This window comes from Labeo rohita, chromosome 10 (assembly GCF_022985175.1).
Source record: "Labeo rohita strain BAU-BD-2019 chromosome 10, IGBB_LRoh.1.0, whole genome shotgun sequence".
NCBI classification, from domain to species: Eukaryota; Metazoa; Chordata; class Actinopteri; order Cypriniformes; family Cyprinidae; genus Labeo; species Labeo rohita.
This window is the reverse complement of record NC_066878.1, coordinates 11,025,790-11,053,488: the sequence shown is the minus strand read 5'-3', so window position 1 is coordinate 11,053,488 and position 27,699 is coordinate 11,025,790. Positions and strand designations below refer to the sequence as shown.

Sequence of the window (27,699 nt, the reverse complement as noted above, 5' to 3'; positions counted from 1 at the left end):
CTGTGTATTCTGGCTCAAGACAGTTAGGGTATGTCGAAAAACTCCAATCGTATTTTCTCCCTCAACTTCAAAAATCATTTTAAAATCATCCAACATCGCTGCAGAAGTACCGACCCAGTCTTTTTCAAAGTAAACATGCAAAGAAGATCAAACACCCTTAACAAAAAAGGTAAAACAGTGATGCAGGACGATTTTTAAAGTTGAGGGAAAACGTGAGAAGGGAGTTTTTCGACATACCCTAACTGTCAAAAATAGTTTAGGCAGAGTGAGACAAGACGAGCGCTTTACATTAAAAAGTATATAACTTGTATTATTTTTATTAAAATAAGCGATCGTTACGCTAGATAAGACGCTTCTTTCTCGGCTGGAATTGTTTACATCCGCATTTGTGATCGTTTGAACCCGCATTTAAACTGCATTTTGGAAGTTCAAAATCGGGGCACCATATCAGTCCATTATGTGAAGAAAAATGCTGAAATGTTTTCCTCAAAAAACAGTTTCTTACGCCTGAAGAAAGAAAGACATGAACATCTTGGATGACGGGGTGAGTACATTATGTGAATCTTTGTTTTGGAAGTGGACTTCTCTTTTAACCGGGAGTCTCGCCCATAGTCTTACCTCTGCTTTGAAGAATGAAGAAGGTGGATTGTTTATCATTTTTTGTTGCCACGACAATAGCCGCTTGGTGACGCCGTGTTACGCAACTGTACTCTGATTGCAGTTCATCGCAGTGGCCGGTAGGGAGCAGCGTTACCAGGTACCACACAGCAACTGCAGCATCCCGGATCACATAGAGAGAGCAGAAGAGAGATGCTCCACTCAAAACAACGCGCCGAAGCAACATCGTTCAGTCAGCGGGTCTGCTGTGGGAGAGAGCGGGCGGCGAGCGGGCTGAAGGAGGGCGAACTGAACCTGTGATTCTCTAAGGTGAGTGTTCATACACGGAATTATGGGCTTTTGTCAGTTGTTACGGATAAACACGTAGGCCTACACATACGGGTGATTTGATGCGAATAGATTGTTTGTCTAGTGCTGTTTTGCTCTTGAAGGACATTAATTTGTTAAATATTAAAAATGTGATGACGGATAGGTATAAGGTTGACTGTTTTGCACTAACTTTTAAATATGTATTCGCATTATTGTTTATTATTTATAAACACATTTTGAAATATTGTGAAATAACCTACTAGACTTACAAATGTTGTTTTATATCTAATTTTTATTTCTTACAAGTTATGTAATTTTCCACATTAAGTTAGTTGTAATTAAATGTAGATAGATAGATAGATAAATAGATAGATAGATATAGATAGATAGATCCACATGCATACACAGACTTGTTTCTGCTGTCAAATGTTGAGATAAGAAAATATAAACATCCCCTCAAAGCTCTAAACCCAAGATTTATGCACATGCATGCTTTCATATGATGAGATGAAGATGTAAACATCCATCTAAAACGGTCTAGATCTGGTCTTTGAGAGCTGATGTCTCTATGGGATGTATCAGAATAAGGCAGAGCCTCCGGCACAGCTTAGAACTGACTTACTTAGCCTGGAAATGAACTTGACGATTGGCGCATCCCAGCAACCGCTCCTATAGGAATAAATGTTTTTGCATAATAAAGTTTTACTTACCGAAACCCCTTTGATCCATTTTTATGTAATTTTTGTGATGTACGTACCAGGGTCACAACAAAAAATAGGAAAGTCGGGGGAAGGGAACGTGTGAAGAACCCTGTCAAGGTTACAGCATCACCAAACACATCTGATAAAAGCATGTAGTCTGTCTCAAGGGGTTACTAGACGTGTTGAACTGGTGAAGGAGGTTTGATGTAGGAGAAATAGGTGGAGAAGGATAATGAGGTGTTTTCATAGTTATTCCAGTTGCCGATACGGATTACAAAGGCTTTTCCTTCAAAGTTGTGATCCACTTGTCAGTCAATATAGATGGATGAGAATCCAAGTGAGACTTCTAGCTGTCTGTTAAACTGGGAAACCAGTGATTATTGACATATTAAGCCTCAAGTCTAACCATAAACCAGCTTGTGACTGTGACCTGTCTGTTACCTCTGGAAAACAGCTCTGCCGGGATGTTTTTCCTGCCATCAACTTCAATTCATCGCTTTACCTCTACAAATCCTCTGGTAACACAGCAGCGCTTCTATTCCTTGCCCTCTGGATGAGGATCACGGATTTAGAGTAGTTCTAGCCCGCTGAGAACATCGCACTTTCCACACTTTACCTATCCTAAATCCCCCGTCTCCTGCAGAGAGGTCTTGTAAAGTGCCTTGTTCCCTGTCTCCTCAGCCTGTCTTCATCTGGCAGCTCTCGCCCTGTTTCCTTCAGATGCTCGTGAGGGCTCTGATCTTTCACCTGGATCGATCTTCCCTCCCTTTGCTTGCTATTTTGGTTCCTTTCCTGCTTTTTAGTATGGCCAAGAACAATTTGAGCTCCGCTTTTGTCACGCAAATCACTCAGGAAGGCTAGAATCAAATATCGCTGTAGTGTTGCCGTATTGGCTGGGATTGATTTCTTAATGTCACCGCATGAGATGATAGATGTCCTTGAGACTGAGAGGAAGTGGTGTCTGAAGTGGTTCTGTCATTAATTACTCACCGACATGTCGTAACAAACTCGTGAGACCTTCATTTATCTTCAGAGCACAAATTAAGATATTTTGGATGAAATCTGAGAGCTTTCTGACCCTGCATAGACAGCAGTGCAACTACTGTGTTTATGTCCAGAAAGGTAGTAAGGACATTGTTAAAATAGTCCATGTGACATCAGTGGTTTTGAGAATACGTTTTTGCACAAAGAAAACAAAAATAACTTTTTTTTAACAATTTCTTTTTTTTTCGTGTCAGTCTTCGAGACGACAAGAACCACGACACATACAGTTGAACCACTGATGTCACATGGACTGTTTTAATGATGTCCTTACTACCTTTTGGGGCTTTGAAAGTGGTAGTTGTGTTGCTGTTTAATCTGCCGTTTGAACGAATCGTTTAAATGAATGACTAAATGACTCACAGTTATTTGCTGCCACTGACCGGTGGTTTAGTTTCTTATTTATAAGTATCATTGCTTTTTTCCAACATGTCTTATTTGTATGTTTAAAAAACATTTAAAAAAATTGATCTGATATTTATGCATTTAAGATTTTGCAGTGTAAATGCATTTATATAGAACATCTGTAACTTAGTCCAGATTGGGGGAATTGTAATGTTTCATACATTTTTATGTTATGATAATAATTTGTTTTGCATTGGAAAAAAAGCATAGATTTTTTGTTTGTCAATTATAGTTCTTAGAAAGAAAATCGGTATCGGCACGTCACACTTACAAAAAAAACAAAAAAACAAAAACTGAAATCTGAATCGGCCAAGAAAATTGCAGTCGGTGCATCTCTAAAAATATCTTTTTTTGTTTCCTGAAGATGAACAAAGGTCTTACAGGTTTGACGATATTTGTCGGTTTTGAAATTAGGTGATTATTAGAAATGTTACCTTTCATTTCTGTAAGTTCCTCAGAAAGAATTGACAGTTTTGTCAATGCATAATGCACAATTTTTGTAATCAAATTTGTCAAAGACAAACTTTTACTGTTAGTGTATGTGCGAATATCTCAGTTGGTTTAATTTAATTGCATTAGCCTATTTTGCATTAATCTATATTTTCATTAATCTCAAGTTTTTCAGTAATTTTGATCAGTTTCATATTTACTTGTTCAGAACTTGGTTATCTTTTTTTTTAGATATGCAATCTGAATAAACAAACAAAAACCTGTTTTGGACTTCATTCGATGAACACGTTTTTGGTCAAAATAAACCCAATTGTAGAAAATGAATGGAAAAGACCCGAACACACAGCAATTTTTTAAAAATTTTATATAATTTAATATAAAAAATATATATATATATAAAAAGTTACACTCTTGCTGTTCCCAGTCAAAAATGACCACAAATAGGTAATGTGTAACCCTTTTTTTGAAAACTTAGGACAGCAATTTGCTTGTGGCCACTCTTTACTAGTTTTAAGTATTTAAAGGGATAGCTCACCCCAAAATGAAAATTCTGTCGTTAATTACTCACCCTCATGTCATTCCAAGACCTTCGTTCATCTTCAGAACACAAATTAAGATATTTTTGACGAAATCCAAGAGCTTTCTGACCCAGTTTAGACAGCAACTACCATGCTCAAGACCCAGAAGGGTAGTAAGGACATCATTAAAATAATTCATTTGACATAAGTAGTTCAACTGTAATGTTATGAAGCTACAAGAATACTTTTTGTGCCACTTTTTTCAACGATTTCTTCTCTTCCGTGTCAGTCTCCGCCGTGTGGTCACAAGAGTAGCATGAAGCATGTGGAGACTGACACAGAAGAGAAGAAATTGTGGGAAAAATGCGCAAAAAGTATTCTCGTAGCTTCATAAAATTACGGTCGAACCACTGAAACTACCTTTCTGGGCCTTGAACGTGATAGCTGCATTGCTGTCTGTGCAGGGTCAGAAAGCCCTCGGACTTCATCAAAAATATCTTAATTTGTGTTCGAAGATGAACGAAGGTCTTATGGGTTTGGAACGCCATGAAGGTGAGTAATTAATGACAGAATTTTAATTTCTGTGTGAGCTCATTATTAGCTTTGGTTGGCCACTAATAGAGATCATTCTAAACTAGTATTAAATGTGCAAGTCTAGCATCAAAAATAGTAATAAGCCGTAAGGGTAGTTGGCAAAATCATAACATATTGTGAGACTTTTACTTGTTTTCATACAAATAGTCATACTACAAGGCTTGTAATGATACATCAGCCAATCACAGCCTTTTCCAATGTTTTGTCTGTGCCTAAAGGTTTTTGTGAATCTGGCCTGGCGATTAATAGTTAATAAGCCATGTTTACGTTAGTTATCTCATCAAACAACTGCTTATATTGCTTACCAGTCATATGGAGGAAAGCATCATCGCCCATTCCTTGCCTCAAACGCCTCTGGAGGCTTTATTATTTAAATTTTATGTAGAATTTAATGCTGTTGTTTTGTATTTTATGTAACTTAAAACTCTCAGTGTGGTTTGTAAACCAATTTGATGCATTGCGTTGCCTACAGCAAAGCTGGCTCGCTTGACTTTAACGTTCTGTTTTTTTGGGAAATTGTGAAAAATTACTCCTACGGAATGCGCTCCCAGACACCACGCTCTCATTTGCATGTGATGTGTCATTAAGGACTGGAGATGAAATAAAAGAAATGTAAAAAGGGAGTGATTTGAAGAGCTTGGGACCTTCTCGCTTTCTCTCTGCAGAAGCTCACCATAGCCTTTCATCTATAAAACCCTGGCAAGAACCGATGCGGGAAGCCACTCTGTAATCTCTAAAACTGTCCCGATGAGTGGGCAGGACTGGAGCAATTACTCTTGAAATATGGTTTTCGAATACACATACATACTCGTATATTCAGCTGTTTTCAAAACTGATTATTATATATAGCATATATGTATAGCGCACAGACAAAATGTTTGTTGTCAGTTTACTTGATTATCTGCTCATGTAGTGCTTTGTTTTGTTCATGGATGACTGTACTGTATGTTGTGTTTGTGTTTACACAGGTGCTTTGTGTAGAATCTATAAGTCAAGAGTGCTTTGTTTGTCTGAGCCTTTTCATAGAGTCAGATTAATGTGCAGAGTAAACCCTGTCATTTCTCACTGAGGTTATTATCCATTGTCTCTTCGAAAGAAAACTGAGACTAGCCGATAAGTGCCGACTGAAAGCTTCCGGTATTTTCCCAGGGGCGCTTCGGTAATGACAACCCACGGCTCACCTCTCTTCCTCCCTTCACAGTGACCTTGATAGCTCAGTTGCACATTGCAGTCACACAGTTTTGAGTCTAGAACTCACAGATCTTATTTCGCCCACGGAGTCAAACCGCTAACCCAGCCACTCACTCCTATTTCCTTGTGCTACATCCATTCGACACGTTCTTCGAGCGCGGTGTGGAGAATGAACTTAGCCGGATCTGGAAAATCTGTGTTATTATATAAAACAGCAGGTCAGATCAGGGTTACGGAACATTTTCTTTACCCCCTGAGGAGCGAGTTACCCCTCGTTCACCTCACATGAGCATCACCCTATGGTTTCTTACTCTCCAAAGCCCTGAAGTATTTATAAGAATCCCACTCTTCCTTGCTCTCTCTCTCTTTTACACAGCCATCATAGATGGCCTTAAAGGGATGGATCACCCAAAAATTGTTTTTTGGTCATTATATTCTCACCGTCATGTCATTTTGAACCTGTATTATGTTGTATTTAGTGGGACACAAATGAAATCATTTTTAACAGTTTTTCTGTCTATTTTGTCTTAGAATGGCAGTTTGTAGCTTAGTATTTTTAGTTTTTTTTTTCTAATATTTTTTACTTTTATTCAGCAAGGATGCTTAAAATTAATCGAAAGTGACAGTAAAGACGTTTATAATGTTAACATTTTTTATTAAAAAAAAAGAGACAAAAGAATTCAGAAAAAAATGACCACAGTTTCCACAAAATAATTAAGCAGCAAAAACTGTTTCCAAAATAATAAGAATAACCATTATTAATATTTAAGCAGCAATAATAATTGATGATAACTGAACAGCAAATCAGCACATTAGAATGATTTCTGAAGGTTCATGTGACTCTGAAGACTAAGTAATGGATGCTGAAAATGTATTCACAGAAATAAATTACATTTTAAAATAAATTTAAGTTTACTGTAATTCAATAATATATTTTAACAGTAATATTTGTAGTGTATTCTTATTAAATAAATTAATTTAAATTAAATTAATTAAATTAATCAAATAAATAAATTACTTGATAAGACTTTTCAAAAATTTCTAATTTTATGTAATGGATTCTGACTGCTTTTTAGATTAATTTAAGATTACTTTTTATCAAAAACTTACCAAAATATTAATATAAAAAATAAAATAAATATATTAAATATATTATATATTAAATTGTATATTTAAATTATAGATTTATAGATAAATTATATATATTAAATATATTTTTTTTTCAACATCATCAAAAATCTATATATATATCTATCTACATGTATGTGTGTGTGTATACACACACTACCAGTCAAAAGTTTTTGAACAGAATTCTCTTTTGCTCACCAAACCTGCATTGTTTTTATCCAAAATACAGCAAAAGCAGTAATATTGTTAAATATTTTTTACTATTTAAAATAACTGCTTTCTATGTGAATATATTTCAAAATGTAATTTATTTCTGTTATCAAAGCTAACGTTTCAGCATCATTACTCCAGTCTTCAGTGTAACACGATCCTTCAGAAATCATTCTGATATGTACTTTTTTCAGGATTCTTTGATTAATAAAAAAAAAGATCCAAAGATCAGCATTTATCTGAAATGAAAAGCTTTTGTATCATTATACATAGAGATAGAGATTATAGAAATTAATACTTGTATTTAGCAAGGATGGTTTAAATTGATCAAAAGTGATGATAATGACATTTATAATATTACAAAGGATTTCTATTTCAGATAAATGCTGTTCTTCTGAATTTTCTATTCATCAAAGAAACATGAAAAAAATCGACTCAGCTGTTTTCACCATAATAATAATAAGAATGTTTTTTGAGCAGCAAATCAGAATATTAGAATGATTTCTGAAAGATCGTGTGACAGGAGTAATAATGCTAAAATTTAGCTTTGAAATCACAAATATAAATTACATTTTAAAATACATTAAAATAGAAAACAGTTATTTAAAATAGTAAAAATATTTCAAAATATTAGTGTTTTTGCTTTACCTTGGAACAACTAAATGCAGGCTTGGTGAGCAGAAGAGACTTCTTTCAAAAACATTACTGTTCATAAACTTTTGACTCGTAGTGTATTTGCTATCTATCTAGCAATCATCCAATCTTTTATTTTTACTCCCTTTTAACTGTTGTTTCTTTCTCTCTCTTTCTCATCAACAAATGATCTCTCATCTTCATATCTCACTTTATTATCACCATCTCTTTTCCTTGTTCTCACTGCCTCTCCTCTTTTATTCGTCTTTTATGTTTTCATAGGTTCCTCATCTCCTTCCTCCTTTTTAATTACAGCCTCTCTGCCTTTGCGTCTGAACAGGAAGCTGCATCTCTCAATCTCATTAATCACATCACTGTAATGCTTCGGCCCGTTGTCATGGCCCAGACGTTCACTGAGGTCAGTCCGATAATAATAAGCTCACTGACCACAGACACATTCATCTAAAACCAGTTCTGTGCATAATAAAACAAGCCTTTGTCAAAGAAATAGGTGTGGAAAAGCTGATTTTGAGGGAACTGGTGAAGTGCTGATTAATGGGTGATTTTGATTTTGATTGATTGGCTGTAATAGTCTCTGATGATGGTGATTTTGAGGTTAAAAGTGCAAACTGAGGTTAAACAGAGGTGGATTTCTCTTGTTATAAGTGCATTTGATGGCCAGAACATCACACTCCGTCATAGTTCATAGTCTAAAGGATTTTTTGTGACACTGAAGAGAAGATGAGAAAGGACGCAGTGTGTTTTTGCGTGTGTGTGCGTATGAGGCGGGGTCTCTGCAGTATCCTGTCACTCCTCCCCTTCACGCTGCTCCGCACGAGGCTTTGTGTGTGTACTCAACCATGCCTTTCTGTTTACAAGGCTGACGTGTGATGGAAAGAACGAGAAAGAGTCAAAGAAAGACACTAAAGCTTGCTTGCATCTTAAAAGAGGAAAAAGAAACAAAGAGAGAAGCATAAATAATTGACTGTGTGATATGAGTCAGTATTTTCATCATAATATCTAACGGTTGACCTAAAATGAAATCAACTTTGTGGCTGCATATACCTAAAGACTGAACGAAAGCATAATGACAATGGAAGAATCCCAATAAATCTGTGCAGATATTGGCTCAGACCTGCTGCCAACCCCCTTTTTCCTCCCCCCCCGTGACTCCCTAGACGCTCTGCAGAATATTTTAACCCTTTCGGGCAATCTGTTTTACATTCCACCTGTGCCGAGGGAGGGATAAGCCTCTTCCCATCCTCCTAGGACAGAGTCGGGGACCTTTGTCTAGTGATTACTGTTTCAAATAGCTATGAAAGAAGATATATAATCTTCTAGCTCATTACTGCAAGTATTGTTCTTAATAGAGCATGTGTATGCACTGTCTATTTGATGACAGATTATGTTTTCTGTCTTAATGTGAGGTGTGAAATTGGGATTTTAACATCACAAAGATGCACAATTAATTTTTACAAGCAGTTTTGATTTAAATTGTTATTGTTGCTTTAGTAATATAGTATATTTAGGGTTCCCAAAATCATAAATAACCTGGAAATATCATGGAATTTAACTTTGAAATTTAACATTGTAAAAATAAACAGTAATGCTTTCATTCAGCTACATTCAAATCTAATACTGAGATTATAGTAAAATGATCTCCATATATATATTTATAACCTTACTTCAGAAGAAAAAGGTTGTACTGTGTTACAGTATAAATATATTATATATTTATTTTATTTTTATTTATTTTAAAGAGTTTAAAGAATGGATGGATGGATTTTTATAATTTATTTTAATATATTTTGAATATCATATTTTAGTTTTAATATTATATTTTATTGCTATTTTTATTATTATTATTATTAGTAGTAGTAGTAGTAGTAGTAGTATTATACCATTTTTTACAGCATCAATCTTGGATATTTTTCATGTATAAATATGCTATTGTTTCTTGTCAGTTCAACTTTTTTCCTAATGCATTAACCTATTCAATTTATTGTTTATTTATTCAATAATTGTCAAAAATGTTACTATTAATATATATAGAAATTGCCATTTCTAAGCAACAATAATAAATGCTTTAAAAGCATGTTGTTTATTATTAATTTATTTTAACTCTTGCATTAACTAATGTTGTAAATGCTTACCCTGTTGTAAACATATGTGACCCTGGACCACAAAACCAGTCAAAAGTTGCACCGTTTTTGTAGAAATAGCCAACATTACATTGTATGGGTCAAAATTATCGATTTTTCTTTTATGACAAAAATCATTAGGATATTAAGTAAAGATCATGTTCCATGAAGATATTTTGCAAATTTACTACTGGAAATATATCAAAACTTTTTTATTAGTAATATGCATTGCTAATAACTTAATTTGGACAACTTTAAAGGTGATTTTATCTATATTTTGATTTTTTTGCACCCTCAGATTCCAGATTTTCAAACAGTTGTATCTTGGAATCAGTGGAAGGCTTATTTATTCAGCTTTCAGATGATGTATAAATATCAATTTCACAAAAATTGACCCTTATGACTGGTTTTGTGGTCCAGGGTCACATGTTGTGTTGTATTGCTTCTAAAATATATAATATATATTTTTATAAAACGAAAATACAATACTAGTAATGAACCCCTTGACACAAGGTACCCTGCTTTTGACGTTGTTATATTGTCTGTGAGATCGGTATTTTGTACAAGAGTCTTTGTTGCAATGCAGTATGTGATCAGGGGACCTTGACTGACGGATGTGTGTGTGTGTGCCGGGATACAGGACTCAGCATCAGGACAAAGATACAGCGCACGTGGAAGCGATGCGCAGATGCAGTCGCCCTGCGTAGGGATAAAAGCGCATGTTTGTGTGTGTTTATGTGCTGAACTCTCTCTATAGGCAGTCTAGACAAAGAGCCGACCCTGTTCACCCTGTGAGGGAGAGAGTGAGTGAGTGCATCGCTACAGTCGGAGAGTAATAAAATGTGTCTGCCGGTCCAGGACAAAGCAGCCGAGGAGGTGAGGAGAAGAGAGAGAGAAGAAGGTAGAGAGGATGTTGGGGGAAGGGTTCCACTCTTTCTTTGTTCCATTTTTCATGAAAACCCCATTGTGTGCAGGGAGCCCTGTCCTGTCCTGTCCTGTACTGTAGGGAGATTGCAGGAGTAATTACTGTATCAGCTTTTTTTAGAAGGAGAGGAGAGGGTTGAGGAGGGGAGATAGTGGGGTTCATTTCAAGCCCCAAGAGGATCAGCACAGTCCAAAATTCTTAGACAGACATGCAGTGTATTTGTGCAAACGCAGATTCATAACTGCAAAATCTCTGTTAGGCATTAAACAAGCTGTTTCACAGAATTGCATATAGTTACATGAGAGAAAACTAAAAGGTTTAGCAATTTGTATGGATGACACTTACTGTACATGTGCGGCCATTCCTGAGAAACACTGTTGATAATTAAAATCAACACCCAAACAAATAAATTTGGGAATATTTGCTAGCTGTCTGTTCTGTGGGTGTGCTAAAAAATGTGGTGTTTGTACATGGACTTGGCTGTGTAAATAGGGAAAAAAAGCAACACAGCTCTATATTTGCCAATCAACAGTAGGGGGCGTAAATACTACTTAGGCTACATTTACACTAGTGCGTTTTCGTTTTAAAAACGCCTGTTGTTTACACTACTCCGGCATTTTTCGACTCTCAAAAACAGAGGCTTTCGAAAATGCTGCAGACACTGTTTTACTTTGAAAACTCCCCGGTTGTGTTTTAGGCTACGTTTACACTAGTGCATTTTCATTTTAAAACACAACTTTTGCTATGGTTGTGCCTGTTGTGTACACTACTCTGGCTTTTTTCTAACCTTAAAAAAGTAAACTTTCGAAAAACGCTGCAGACCACGTTTTTGTCTGAAAACTCCACACGTCCACGTGTCGTTCTTGAACGATTCGTTCATTTTGAACGAATCTTTAATGTGACTCGGGAAGAACGAGTCGTCTCGGGGAGTGATTCGTTCAGTCGCGCATACGCAACATCCTATTAGGTTCTGTACTGGAATTAGTTCACCTGTTTCAAGTCTTTGGGGTTTTTGAGTTGTTCGTTCATCTTATGGGGCTGTCACTTGATGCTGATTTTTCTAAAATGAACGAAATGACTCGAAAAAAGATTTTGCTGAACGAGACTCAAAGGTCCGAGTCGGTAAAATGATCCGAACTTCCTATCACTACTACGAATCACGTCTTTGAATCACCACAAGTTCATCGTCTGTGTACTCCGGCTCAAAAAGGTAGAGTATGTTAAAAAAAATTGTCCGACATTGTTGTGCCTTTTTGTTTGTAAACAGCGTTTGACTTACTTGCACTTTCTTAGTCTTTGCACGTTCGCTTGACCTTTCGCATGACCTTTCGACGTGATTCAGTAGTACGTGAACGCGCATCCCAGAGCCTGTGCTACACAAGCTTTTGTGCTTAAAAAGTAAACAAATTTTTATTTTCCGAAAAAAAATGACAGATCGTTTCGCTAGATAAGAGCCTTCTTCCTCGGTTGGGATCATTTAGAGCCCTTTGAAGCTGCATTTAAACTACATTTTGGAAGTTCAAAATCAGGGCACCAGTGAAGAAATATGAAGAAAAATCCTAAAATGCTTTCCCCAAAAAACGTAATTTCTCCACGACTGAAGACAGATAGACATGAACATCTTGGATGACAAGGGGGTGAGTAAATTATTTGTGAATTGTTGTAAGTGAAGTTCTCCTTTAAATAAGACATCCTTGATGACGTATGCAGTTTAAATAGTCATGTGACATGCATTTTAGTTGTGTAGTGTGGACGGAGATCGTTTCTGAAATGCAGTGAAAACACCAGTGTACGTGAGGATCATTTCATTTTAAAATGCCGTTTTGGTATGGTTGCACGTGTCGTCTACACTACTCTAGCGTTTTTGACCCTCGGAAAATGGAGACTTTTGAAAACACTGCAGACCCCGTTTTAGTTTGAAAATGCCGGGGTTGCGCTTCAGTGTAAACGGACCAAAACAAAGACTTCTGAAAACGATGGCGTGGCTGCCCACATCCGCTCTGCGTATCATTGATGACCGTGTAAACAATAACATCATGCTCATTATTAATGGTCATGTGACATGTGGTTTCAGTTGTGTAGTGTGGATGGAAATCGTTTCTGAAATGCAGTAAAAAACACCAGTGTAGGTGAATATCGTTTTCCTTTTAAAATGATGTTTTAAAATGAAAACACACTAGTGTAAACAGGGCCTTAGGCCCTCGAAAACAGACTTTTGAAAATTCTGCAGACCCCATTTTAGTTTGAAAACAAGTGTAAACAGACCAAAACGGAGACTTTTGAAAACGACGGTGTGGCTGCCAACACATTTGCTCTGCGTATTTCAGTTGTGTAGTGTAGACGGAGATCGCAGCAGGTAAAGTTACAGCGGGAGTCTGCTTCTCTCTAGCCTCCCCTCAGCCCATTGAGTTTTAACAGACCCCGTATAGTGTGTGGTGAGTTGGGTGGGGGGGGTACTTGAGAATGAATGGGGGAAAGTAACGTGAGAGGAGGCAATGCCTGCTTATCTCATGTTTGTGCACGTTCCACATTCGCAAATCAGTGTGACTGAACAATATAATGCTGTTAAAAGTAAGACTAATTTAAAAAAAAGTAAGTAAACAACATGCACTTAGATATAATCACGTTGTTATGGCAAAATGACATAAAATGACATAAAATCATAATCTGTGGGAGTTTTTAGTAATAAGTGAAATTTAATGTAAACTTCTGTGTCTGTGACCAATATTTACCAAGCTTTAATGACTGGTGATCCATAAAATTCAAATATTGTGAAAAGTTAACTACAAAAAAGAATAGTTAAACGTAAGTTTTTCATAAATTTTCATTTGTGGCTGAATCATTCCTTTAATAGCATAATAAATAATGACTTTGATGAATTGAATATATAATGTTGACCATTTGATTGTTCAATAAGAGGCAAAGACTGTGTTTGCACAAATTTGTTGGCCGTCTCTGCTTATTTGTGCATGTCAGTGTTCTAGTGTATGTTTGTGTTTGTGTGAAGTCTCAGGTTAAGTGCTGTTTTCTCACTGTGAGGTGTGGATGAGGTGGTAATTGTATGGCTCAGGGTCAGTGTGTTTGTTTCTGGTGTAAGTGTGTTTATATGTGTGTGTGCAGTTGACTTCCTGCTGTCAAATGTCAATCACACCAAGTGTTTGTGTGTGAACCAGCTGCAATGCAATTAAGCACGGAGTGCTGGCCGTGATATGCCGCCGTGAGCTTGTGTGTGATGTGTGAGTGACGTCTGAGCGTGTGTGTGTGTGTCTGTTTTATCAAGCATGCAGGCATAATTGCTTCAGGATAGAAACATAAACATGCTGTATATTGGTAGACTGTGTAGTGATACGTCAGCTTCCATCATTTTAAGTCATTTGTAGCCACAAATGTGTCTGCTTTATATGTGTAACCTCAAGAAATGTGCAGCTATGACCTTTATTTTGCTATCTGTGTTTTTTGTTATCAGATGTATGGTGGGATATAGTTAGGCAGGTTTCAGAGATATACAGAAAGAAGTCAATGGGTACAATAAGCTCAGCAGCAGTCTGTCAGTCATTTGGTCGGTTTATAAGTGGGGTTTGTTCACTGTGTCTCACCATGTGTCCTTCAGTCTATTCTGTTCATTGTGATTGGTGATATTGTGTGTTAATTGTGGCTTCTCAATTTCAAGGGCTTTTCAAAAGCTTTGCAAGAGCTGTGCACTGTTTGTGGTTTCTGCTGTAAAAGCTGCTTAAATCAGCTGCTTAAATCAAATGTTGGTTTTAGCGGGTCTCCAAATCTGGCCAAGCTAGTTCTTCCGTTCTAACAAGCTAAAATCAGCAAACCAAACCAAGTAATATAACGTTATATAAATGTAATGTAAAAAGTACAATAGTTTCTTACCTGTAACATCTTTTGTTTTTCCTTCAAAGAAACTACTTTCTGTTTGCATCGATTTTCATATAAAGTCAATTTGTTAAAGGAGAAGTCCACTTCCAGAACAACAGTTTACAAATAATTTACTCACCCCCTTGTCATCCACGATGTTCATGTCTTTCTTTCTTCAGTCGTAAAGAAATTGTTTTTTGAGGAAAGCATTTCAGCATTTTTCTCCATATAATGGACTGACATGGTGCCCTGATTTTAAACTTCCAAAATGCAGTTTAAATGCGGCTTCAAACGATCCCAAATGCAGTTGTAAACGATCCCAGCAGAGGAAGATATCGCTGTTACACCGTTTTTGTTAAGGATGTTTGATCATTTTGCATGTTCACTTTGCAAAGACTGGGTCGGAACTTCTGCCATGATGTAGGATGATTTTTAAAGTTTGAGGCAAGACGAGCGTTTGAGAATAAAAAGTATTTAAATTGTTTTTTTTTTTTATGTAAATAATTGATCGTTTCGCTAGATAAGACCCTTCTTCCTCGGCTGGGATCGTTTACAACCGCATTTGGGATCGTTTGAAGCTGCATTTAAACTGCATTTTGGAAGTTCAAAATTGAGGCACCATAGCAGTCCATTATATGGGGAAAAATGCTGAAATGTTTTCCTTAAAAACATAATTTCTTTACGACTGAAGAAAGAAAGACATGAACATCTTGGATGAAAAGGAGGTGAGTAAATTATTTGTAAATTGTTGTTCTGGAGGTGGACTCCTCCTTTAATATATTTAATGCAATAAGTATGGAGAGATGTAATATTCTGCTAAGAAAAGAGAGATAGTAAGAGACTCTATATGCCCTTAAGAATTGTGATTGACAGGCTTATATGAACAGTCTTCTCCTGAACTTTATTACAATCCCTCTTATACTTGATTCACATCATTACTGTCAAAATACAGCTGCCTAAGATGCCATTTAAGACATTTACACTGCATGTCACACATCTCATCAGCCTTTGGTTTGTGTGAAATGACAAAGGTGGTAGTTAAGCAGATTTCCTCAGACCTGTGTTGTTACGGAGGGCGCGGGGGTGTTCAGAGAGGTGTAATGATTCTCCTGTCTTCTGCATATCTGCTCATTATTCACCCCTCTTCTTCAGTCCGCAGGATCTGTTTATCCCACTGAAATCTTATTTGAGAGTCACAGAGTAATAACTCTGTCTATTTCCCTCCGAATCTCCTGACCTTCTGATAAATGGATCAGAGATTATGCATCTGACAAATGGATTTACATGTGACATAATTAGGATGGATTTGGTGGCAGGGGTGCAGTAGGCAGATCGCTCGTAGCCCTCAGCAGGAGGGATTCATTTAGAAGCCAAAGACGGAAATCTTGTTAGAGACATCGGGAGGGATTGTTTTTTTTTTTTTTTATTCTGCCACCGCAATATGACTGTTCCCCAAATCTGAGCAGCACAAGAAGCTAATGAGGAGTGTGGGATGTGTTTTGCTTTCTGTTGTGCAGATACCTGTGGAGGTTTGAATGGACAGTGAGTTCCAAGCTCTCAAGTTCCACCTGTGTGTTTTGTACTAGTAGAGGAACCAGTGGAAAGGGATCGAGCCGTATTCAAATCAGTATTTCCCACATGAGCACCACAGCTCAATGTATCAATAAGCCACTGCACTGGTGTACCATCATACAAGAGTGGTTTAAAAAAAACACAGCAGCGACACAGTCACCTGTTACCCCAGGAGAACTGGGGTAATACTCTTTGCATTTGAGATGAATGTAGCCCATACCTTTCTTCCCAGATCGATGAGTCCGCCTAGCCGCACTGCAGGTGCTGAAGCTGCATTTAGCTCTGTTCCCATGACTCCATCTCTCTCTGACCCCTCTCTAGATCTCCATATTGCACTGGAATAGCACAAGAAACACTGATATTATACAACTCACAAACCTACTGTAAACAAATTCACATTTAAGGTGGGAATCTGGGTCATTTGGTGGGAATTCTACAGGGGTTTCTGCAGTTTTAGGTCACAGCCTCAGACGCACACCCACCCAGATCGCCCACAGTCAGCTCAGTGTGTTTCCAAAAAAGCATCGTTAGCAAACTGTGTTCTATAGTTACCAACATAGTTCAATGTTAACATGTGACTAGAAAATTGCCTGTAAAGTTGTCCAAATGTTCTTAGCAATGCATATTACTAATAAAAAATTAAGCTTTGGTGTATTTACGGTAGGAAATTTACAAAATATCTTCATGGAACATGATCTTTACTTAATATCCTAATGATTTTTAGCATAAAAGAAAAATTGATCATTTTAACTAATTCAGTGTATATAAACTATATAAATCATAATAATGAGACTGTAATTGCCTACAAAGCCTAATAAGTGCTCAGAAGTCAGTGGCACTGATGATGTGCCTGTATGTGTGTTTCATATCGATTGCATAATCTGAGAATATTTGTTTTCTATTTAAATTGATTCATTTAAAAGTAGACATTTCACTCTCTATAGATATATTTTTCATGTCTGCAAGGCAAGTACACACAGCGTTTCAAAGTTTCGCTCTTCATAGAGACAGAGATGCCAGGAAGTGCATCCTGCTTTCATTATTTTACAAAAGCGCAACGTTTCTTTGATATTGCGAGTGCACACAAACAAACGTAGAGTCTTTACAGATTCGAAAAATGTGTTACTTTTATCTGTATGACCAAAAATGGAGTATTTTAAGAGAAAGTGACCGCACCAGCGCCTCCATCTGTCATCCATTAAGCACGCTAGTATTCACTTTGCACAGGCACTTGAATAGCACACATTTTTCTAGGGTAACATTCGATTGAGCGGCCATGTAAAGTTGCTACTGCTTACTTATTTCAGATGAAAAGCCATATTTGAGGTCGATGAATAATAGGTAACAATTTGGATGTCCTGCCCGATGTACTATTATTACAACAGAGACCAGCCGTTAACGATCTGTCCGTCACAATTTTTTCGGCAACTAAGCGACTAATAGCGTTTTGGTCAACCAAGCCTCTTCTCGTCGACTAACGGTTAGTCGACCATTAGGGGGCAGCCCTACTTGTATGTGTCAAAATGCCCGCCTTTACAAGTATCCTCATAAACACAGTAATTTAGGTCTTAAGTGAAAGTAAACAGCTGAGAAAATGACAATATATTGGATCCGGGTGGGTCTTAAAGTGATAGCAGTCTAATATTCCTGCTGTCTGTCATTCATGCTAATAAACAAAATAACAAAAGAGAACAAATCTCTCACTGCTCTTGACTAAATCACTTCTGTAAATTTAATAAGCAGTATACTGTATTTAATTTACACAGTGAATAATACGCAGTGTTAAGCAGCAAGTTACACTGTTATATGGAAAACATGTTAATGGCTTCAAATAAAGAAAAGATAGTTTGAAAAAAGTACATTTTCTTCAAAATGGCACTTTACATGTCAGTCAGACAAAATAAGCTGGGCTAAGTACCAGACTTTATGCTGTATTTACATATGCTGCTTATTAATATACATATGCTGTATATTACTCGAACTAATTGGGCTAGAAAAAGGAAACTTTGTTGATTCAGACACTACTGAGAGTGTAAAGAGCTCCTAGATTTTGCACAAATTTATCCCTTATTATCAGTGTCACTGGGTCAGACTTAGCAAAAATAGTTTTATATATGAAACGAAATATGTATTTTTGCTTTGTGAAGCATTAAATGAGGGTCATACGGCCAGTTCTTATCCCAGAATTGCATTTCCTAACAGCCATATGCCACTTCTCACCCACGGCCTGTCAGCACAGCTTGCCAAATTGTGTCACATGTGATATAACACAGTCAAACCATCAACTGTAACCTAAATTAAAACTAAACATCTATGATTTTAGGGGCTTTTGAGAATAAGAATGATTGTGTTGTTTTATATTGTTCTTTATAGGTGAATATAGAATGACATTTGATATTTCTAATACCTAAAAGATCCATCTGTCAGCATTATGCTAGCAAAAAAGTGTTTATTTATTCACAGTTACCTTTGAATGGCCATCAATGGAGTAAGATTGTCTGTGTGTCTGTGTGTAGTGTGTTTGGTATGTCATTTTGAGAGAGTGGCATTGTGGGTAGACTCAGCAGGGCTTGATACTGCAGGTCAGGATTTGGAAGTGATCTCCCATTGTTGGCCCAGCAGTTCTCCACCCAAGCGAGAATAAGCCTCTCCCGTCCCACTCACTGTTCCTGTGGACAAACGCTTTTTTAGGGCAGAGTAATTCGATTTTGGATTCTCAGTTCCTTCCTCTCTCACCCCTAATTCAATCTCCCGCCCCAAACTGTGTTTATCCTCTTTTTATGAGGGCTGCGTGATGAACAGACCTGAGTTCTTTGCCTCCTTCAGCTTCTCTCTTTCAATCGCTGTCACTCCCCTCGTCATTTTACACTAGTGTATGTTCAGATTTCCTGTGGATTCTGAACAAGAATAATGAAAAAGCATATTATTCCATACATTTTTATTCAGAGGTGCTGTTTATGAGTATTTGTTGTGGGTGAGTTGTCACTGTCATCTGCCATGTTTATCTGAGACAGATTGAACGCTCCATGCCACCACGTCAGTCTCATCAGTCCTGCATACTTCATCTTTGTCTCAGAGTATTGCTCTCCGTAATGCAGCTCTGCTGCCATATTCAGCCTTTTGCTCTGGAGACGATCATTTACCAAACACCAAACACAGATAAGAGCCCGATGACTGAGTGTTATTTAACGCAGGATCAGATTTGACTTCAAGCTATGCGACGGTTTGGTCAGATAAGCTAATGTCTTTTGTCTTTGCTTGTCAGGGACAGTATAATATGAAATATATTGTGATATAGTTTAAATATTGTCAAGATAAAAACTATTAAATCCAAATTCAAATGGATATCACTGCCAAATGTAGATAATATTATGGTAGATTTTGTTTTGAATGGTAGATGTTTTGCAATATATACCTCTATATATGATATGTATGTCTATACGCACAGCATACTAAATAAATTATGTAAATTACACTTACAAATTTAATTGTATTTATTTATATGCATTAACTTATGCGTACATACATTAGTCAAAAGTTTTTGAACAGTACGTTTTTTGTTTTTTAAAGAAGTCTCTTCTGCTCACCAAGCCTGCATGTATTTGATCCAAAGTACAGCAAAAAAAAAAAAAAGTGAAATATTTTTACTATTTAAAATAACTGTTTTTAATGTTCATATATTTTAAATTGTAATTTATTTCTGTGATCAAATTTACATTTTCAGCATCGTCAGTGTCACATGATCCTTTAGAAATCATTCTAATATGCTGATTTGCTAACAATTTTTATTATTATTATTATCAATATTTAAAACAGTACATTTTTTCAGGATACTTTGATGAACAAAAAGATCCAAAGATCAGCTTTTATCGAAGTAAATGCTTTTGTAACATTATACCCTATACCATTCAAAAGCTTGGAGTTTTTTTAGAGAATTAGAACTTAGAGAAATTGATGATGAAGACATTTATAATGTTACAAAAGATTTCTGTTGTGGCTATTCTTCTGAACTTTCTATTAATGAAAGAAACCTGAAAAAAATTAAAATCAGCTGTTTTCAACAATAATAATAATAAATGTAAAATCAGAATTTTAGAATGATTTCTGAAGGATCATGTGACTGGAGTAATGATGGTAAAACTTCAGCTTTGTAATCACAGGAATACATTACATTTTAAAATATATTCAAATAGAAAGCAGCTTTTTTAAATAGTAAAAATATTTCAAAATTGTACTGCTTTTGCTGTGCTTTGGATCAAATAAATGCAGGATTGATGAGCAAAACTTAATTAAAAAACTTCTTAATTTAACATAAAAAAAATGTTAGACTGGTAGTGTAAGCAAAATAATATATGTAGAAATTGTATATAATTATATATATTTTTAGTTTGTTTTGTTTTTTCATTTTATTTATGTTTATTACAATATATACATGTTATATTATACAGTATATAATACAACCTTAACTCTTTTCCGTATTGGATGGTATTGTCAGCAAATATGCAATATGTGTTAGTGTCTGCAAATACAGTCTGTCTTCAAACCTCTCATGTCATCTCTGATTTAAAAAGGAATCTGAAAAAAGTTTCACAGAGTTTTCAGACATAAGTGGAGATTTCAGCACACTCAATAGAGCAACTGAGATACTCATCTTTTACCTTGATGGGATCATATTGCTTTATATCTCCTTGACCGAGTTCCATCAGCATTGAAGATTAAGGTTCAGCCGTGCCGTACCTCTACAGGTGACTCCTCCAGGACGGAATAATCATTCCACATAGATAAATAACCCCAGAATGGGATGTGATGGAGTAGGAATGGATTTGAATCACATAGCTGCTGCAAGCTATTTTCAGTTATAGGCAAAGTACAGCCGAGGACATTTTAGTGAGCATTTTCCACCTCAAGTGTGTGTGTGTGTGTGTGCAGAGCTGCCCAAACTGCCATTAATCACCTGCTTCTATCCTAGCCACTGCATCTAGGGACTAGGCGTTACCTGTCTACTGATTGGTCAGAGCTCAGCTTTCGCTTTAGAATAATAATAAAGGATTGAAAAAAAACAGTAAATGTCAGCTATTTACCTAATAGGCCTATTTATATGTTCAGTTGTCCTTTTCACCTGTAAAGTGCCTTCACAGAAAATAAAAAAATAAATGTTGAGCGGTGATCGGGACAGTCAGGCCTCACCTTTACACACACACACACACACACACACACACACACACACAGACAGACTGAAGAAAGTGTTCTCCAGCAGTCTCTGAGATAGGGTTGTCATGACAACGGGACTAGACCTGTAGTTTCCCAAGAATTATTTTCATAATGACCGTGCTACTGCGTAATCTCATTGTCTGATATTATCCCCAACATCCATCGTGATAATATTCAGCTCAAGGAATTTATTGTTTCCTCCTCAAGCTTTCTGACAATAACCCTTAATAAAAGTTACCATGGTAACCATCATAGTTCCCACCAAAATACAATACATTATTGTTTTGTACTGTACAGTAAAACCATAATTAATACAGGATCTCATTTAAACGCGACAAGAAGTCTCTTAAAGGGACAGTTCAATCAAAAATGAAAGTTCTGTCATCATTTAATCACCCTTATGTCATTTCAAACATGTATGAAACCTGAACACAAAAGAAGATATTTTGAAAAATGTTGGTAACCAAACAGTTTTGGTTCCCATTGACTTCCATTGTATTTATAGCCACTTTTCCACTATCGGGCCGAACCGTTCTCTTTGCTTAACCATTCCGTTCCGTTCCGTGCCAATCCGGGCCAGTCAGCACGGACACGGTTTCATTTTCCACTGTGGTGCTGATAACGTAACTCTTTGGAATGTAAATACAAATGCGATAGTTGTTGCCTTGGTAACGCAATTGTAATGTAAACAGCCATATGGACGATGATCAGATATTTCTGTTTTTGGGACTCCTTTTTTATCTGATATGTACTTCGTTAAATAACAGAAAAAAAGGACAGAATAAAAAATAAACAGAAGGCGACGACAGGTATAACGTACCAACAAATGCTGAGGGGATATGCATCCAAGCGGAGACGGACACAGAAGGTAAAAATCCTTTCTGAAAATACTACATTTCTTGACAGTATTAATGCATGAGCTATGAACGAAGCGTAGCTGTTTACTTGGCTGTTTGATCAAATAGCGAGCTTTTGCTTAGCACACACACTCTATCAGCACGGTTTGGCACGGTTGTCTAACCGTGCCGAGAATTCCGTGCCGAGAACGGTTTGTAATTGTACCGTGCCGTACCAGGCTCATGTGGAAACACTGGAACCGTACCTGACCGTTCTAAGAACCGTTCGGCCCAATAGTGGAAAAGCAGCTTATGTTGTATTGATTCCATTATATTCCACTCATTCTTTAAAATATCTTCTTTTGTGTTAAACAGAAATGTCATACAGGTTTAGAAAACAAAATAGTTCTATTTTGGGTGAACTATCCCTTTAAGAGACTGTTTTGGTGGAGGTTCTTGTATTCTTGTTAATTTCAGAGATATTATCTTATAGAATATGCTTTTTCCTAGTAACTTTCCATTGTGTCTCATAACCTTCTTGCAAATAAACAACCATGTCTCCTTGACTAGGTCAAAGCCCATGGGATTCACACGTGCAAATTAAGAATACACAAAGCGTGCATATACAGAACACATTTACACTGTGGACATTTGTAAAACCACCAAGTTGTGTCATATGACATCCAATCCTTTCCTTAGTGTGTGATTGATAGCTTGTTTTAATCACTTTATATTGAGGCTGAATGGCATCATTTATCACTTGTGTTGTTAATGTGCTGATATTATTCCCCATGTTGCTCTTGCCTGCAGCTGTCTCCACCCTGTTCCTGACCTATAACACTGAGACAAATCTCAGGGAATAAATAATAGAATCGCTGTAGTGGAATAGATTAAAATTTGCTTAAAGGAGAAGTTCGCCTCCAGAACAAAAATTTACAGATAATTTACTCAACCCCTTGTCATCCAATATGTTCATGTCTTTCTTTCTTCAGTCGTAAAGAAATTGTTTTTTAAGGCAAACATTTTAGGATTTTTCTCCATATAGTGGACTTCTATGGTGCCCTATGTACATTGCTGCAGAAGCACCAACCCAGTGTTTCCAAAGTGAACGCGCAAGGAGGGTCAAACACCCTTTCCAAAAAAAGGTATAACAGCGATGTAGGCCAGTTTTGAAGTTTTGGAGGAGAAAATGAGATGGGAGTTTTTTGACATTCCCTAACTGTCATGAACCGGAATATACAGAGTTCACGCAGAGCTAGACAAGATGAGCATTTGAGGTTAAAAAATATATAAATTGTCAATTTTTTTTTAACAAAATAAACAATTGTTTCACTAGATAAGACCCTTCTTCCTCGCCTAGGATCATTTATAGCCCTTTGAAGCTGCGTTTAAACTGCATATGGAGTAGATTCCTGATATTTTTTCCTCAAAAAAAACATAATTTCTTTACAACTGAAGAAAGAAAGACATTATCATCTTGGATGACATGGGGGTGAGTAAATTACCTGTAAATTTTTGTTCTGGAAGTGAACTTCTCCTTTAAATTATGGGTTGATTCTCATACAAAGTTGTCATATAACTTTAGATTATCTATGTTACTCTACACATGACTCATATGGATTGCTTTAAAGGGAAAGTTCACCCAAAAATTATGATTTACTCTGCATGCTTACCCTCACCCTCAAGCCATCCTAGATGTATATGACTTTCTTCTTTCAGAAGTTATATTAAAAAATGTTATGGCTCTTCTAAGCTTTATAATGGCAGTGAATGGCTGTTGAAATTTTGAAGCCCAATAAAGTGCATCATAATAAAAAGTACTCTACATGGCTCTGGGGGGTTATTAAAGGCCTTCTGAGGTCAACTGATGCATTTGAGTAAGAAAAATGTCTATATTTAAAACTTTATAAAGTGTAATCTCCAGATTCCGCTAACTGTCGTATGCTTGTTCACGAGAGAGTGGTATTCCAGCAGATTATGTAGGCAAACGCGTAAGATCCGATGAGAATATGCTAGTCTTGCGGGAACCAAGTTTTGTTTACACCCAAAGAAAAACCAGTCGAAGTCCTCCAACATTTTTCTTTACTTCTAATTAGGGCTGGGCGATTTTTAAGATTTTATAGAATAATTTGAATTTAATGTTTTGTTATGATTTTATTTTTTAGAAATCAAGGAATCTCAGTTTTTAATAGAAATGTTACCAAATGTTAGAATTAGACACTTATCATTATGTCAATGATAACAGTAGAGAAAAGAACGATCCAACCGTATGACGGTTTACGATTAACCACTCATGAGTGACGCGCTCATATCGTTAGATGCCATTCACACAGAATGTGCTTTTGTGTTGACAAAGATGTGACACAGGAAGTGGAATAGGAAAAACATGCAAGAAGATGTGTGTAAACTTCTTTTAACTTCAGCGTTGCATTTTTATAATGCCACTTCAAGCATGAGGTTCTGCGCAAGTGCAACAGTCAAATGCGTCTATGTTTACATTAACGATCGGTTATTTTCATTAAAAAATACAATTTAAATACTTTTTAATCTCAAACGCTCGTCTTGTCAAATTCGGGGCACCATATCAGTCCATTACATGGAGAAAAATCCTCAAATGTTTTTCCTAAAAAACATAATTTCTTTACAACTGAAAAAAGACATGAACATCTTGGATGACAAGGGGGTGAGTACATTATCTGTAAATTGTTGTTCTGGAAGTGGACGTCTCCTTTAAAAGTCATAAAAAAATCGAGAATCAGTCAAACATTCCAAAAAAATCTAATTTTTGCCATATCACCCAGCCCTAGCAGAAGCTAGAGATTATGATTTATTAAGTTTTAAATATGGGTCCCACTTTATATTAAGTGGCCTTAACTACTATGTACTTATATTGAAATTAATATTTAATACAATGTACTTATTGTGTACATACATGTATTTACATTATACTTAGATTTTTTTTTTAAATACCTGCATGTAATTACATCTGTAATTAATTTATGTAAATATATTTATGATTACACTGTTGACCCATCCTTTGCACCTTAACTCATCCTTAAACCTACCCATACCACCAAACCTCTCCCTAACCTTACCCATATCCCACCTTAATAGCAGCAAAAGTGTTTTGCAATACAGTATGACCACATTAAGTACATTGTACTTTTTGATGCAAGTACATAGTAGTTAAGGCCACTTAATATAAAGTGGGACTGAGCAATTTTTAAGATGGATGGATGGGTGCACTTTTTCAGGCTTCAAAATCTCAACAGCTATTCACTGCCATTTTAGAGCTTGGAAGAGCTAGGACATTTTTTAATGTAACTCAGATTGTATTCGTCTAAAAGAAGAAAGTCATATACACTTAGGATGGCTTGAGGGTGAGTAAATCACTGGGTTGTTTTCATTTTTTAGAGAACTATCCCTTTAATTGTGTTTTTAGAGCATCTCAGCCACTGGTCTTTAAAACATCTCTTTTTGTGTTGATTGAAAGAAAGGAATGATTTAAACGTGATATGCAAGTCAATAGATGATGAAAGAATCTTCTATTTTGGTTGAACTTTCCCTTTTGGTTCCTTTCAAATTGAAAGACGTATAAATGTGTGTGTGCATTAGCTTAGCTTTGAGATGAGGGCAGCTTGTTTACTCTGAGCTTCCTTGTCTCCTGCTAGCAGCTCCCACATCATCTCTTCATAACAGCCTCTCTCCCGCTCGCATTCTGTGCTGCTTAAGGTCTGCAGTTTAATTGGAGCTTTTTTGGGCTTTTCTGAATGGAGCTGAACTGAAGGTGTTCCATGTGACAGCAGTGTGACTCTCACTCCTTTTTTCTCTCCCCCTCCATTTAACACTTCCCTCCTGTTTCTCTGTGTATTTATCTCTTTTCTTCTCACCCCTTTTCACACTACATCCCACCCTCCAGCACACCTTTTCAGCTCAAGTTAGCTGTCATGTTCTCGCTCTGTTCCTCTCTCCCACTGTCTCTTTCTCTCACCATAGGTTTCAGCCTTGGCCTTTGTCTGTCTGCGTGTCCCTTGCTCTGCCTAAACATTTCGGGCATCCTGGAAATGACACTGTCGCTGTTTGCCAGATGGCTTTCTTGGCAATCAGTACGGTTCAAATACGTCCGTTTAGTCAGCAAACTGCGATCAAATATTTACTCTGCTTTGTAACAGCACTCCTATTGTCTCTCATTGTCCTTGTTCTTCTTTGCTAGCATCTGTAAAGCAGAATACAGATGCGTGTGTCACAGCCACCACTCTTGAGCCTGGTTTACATGAAAACTCTGTCATTAATTACTCACTCTCATGTTGTTCCAAACCCATAAGACATTCGTTCATCTTCCGAACACAAATTAAGATATTTTTGATGAAATCCGAGAGTTTTCGCACACAGACTGCAACACAACTATTACGTTCAAGGCCCAGAAAGGTAGTAAGGACATTGATAAAATAGTCCATGTGACATCTAGGGCTGTCAAAAAAAAATTTATTCCGAATATTTGTCGAATTTAAAATAAAAATCCACATTCGAATGCAAAACGTTGCATTTGAATTTTAGGTGTGCGTCAGGGAACCTCAGTGGCGCACGATGCGATGACGATGTAGGTAGGTGTCGTTGCATTTTAACGTTTTTTTTAGCCTGTCCAGCTGAACCCACTGGATACGTTGTTCATTCAAAATACTGTCGAAAAAGAGAACATCAATGCGGAGATGATGTTGTTTATGTCAAAACTGAAACCAAGCCGTTCACACAGAACGCATATTGTGCGCAATTTCTAGAGGGACATCTGTCGCCGTTGCACTCACGTCTTGCACAAGAAGTCAGATGTTTAGAAAGCCATTTAAAATTATTGTAAGTTCAACTTTGAAAAAACATGTCTCAAAATTTTGTGGCGGGACAGGTCTCTTCCCATTCCACTGCATCTCATGTTTTAAATGAAAAAAGTAACATTGCTCTTTGTGATTGGTTTTCCCTGCTTTGTACAAAACTATGTATACATGATGCTGTTTTGTTTCTGTCACGGCGTCGTGTGCGGGGAATGAGGTGTAGGAACGAGGAGCTCGGAACATAGAGTTTATTTAAATAATCCACAGGAACGAACAGGAACAGCAGGGAATCCACACGTAAATAAAACGCACGAGACTTTAAGAACTGACAAAGACACAGGGAACAGAACCAAACTTATATACACAGACTAATCACAGGGAGACAGGTGTAATCGATAAAACAGTGACGTAATAATTAAAGACGAAACAGGAAAGACCAAATAAGGGCATACATGGGGAAAAAAACACAAAACAGTCCACAGGGTGTGACTGACATTACCCCGCCCTCCCATAAGGCACGACT

The 27,699-nt window shown here is 36.7% G+C and overlaps 1 protein-coding gene across 2 annotated transcripts in view; it reads left to right on the top strand.

The window, feature by feature from the left end:
- Positions 1–809: 809 nt before the first annotated feature.
- mtus2a (microtubule associated tumor suppressor candidate 2a) overlaps positions 810–27,699 on the top strand; it is a 99,340-nt gene continuing 72,450 nt past the window's right edge. For both annotated transcript variants that reach the window (XM_051120951.1, XM_051120950.1), the window contains exon 1: positions 810–927. The gene's annotated coding sequence lies outside the window, so the exon portion shown is untranslated. The remainder of the gene's footprint in view (positions 928–27,699) is intronic.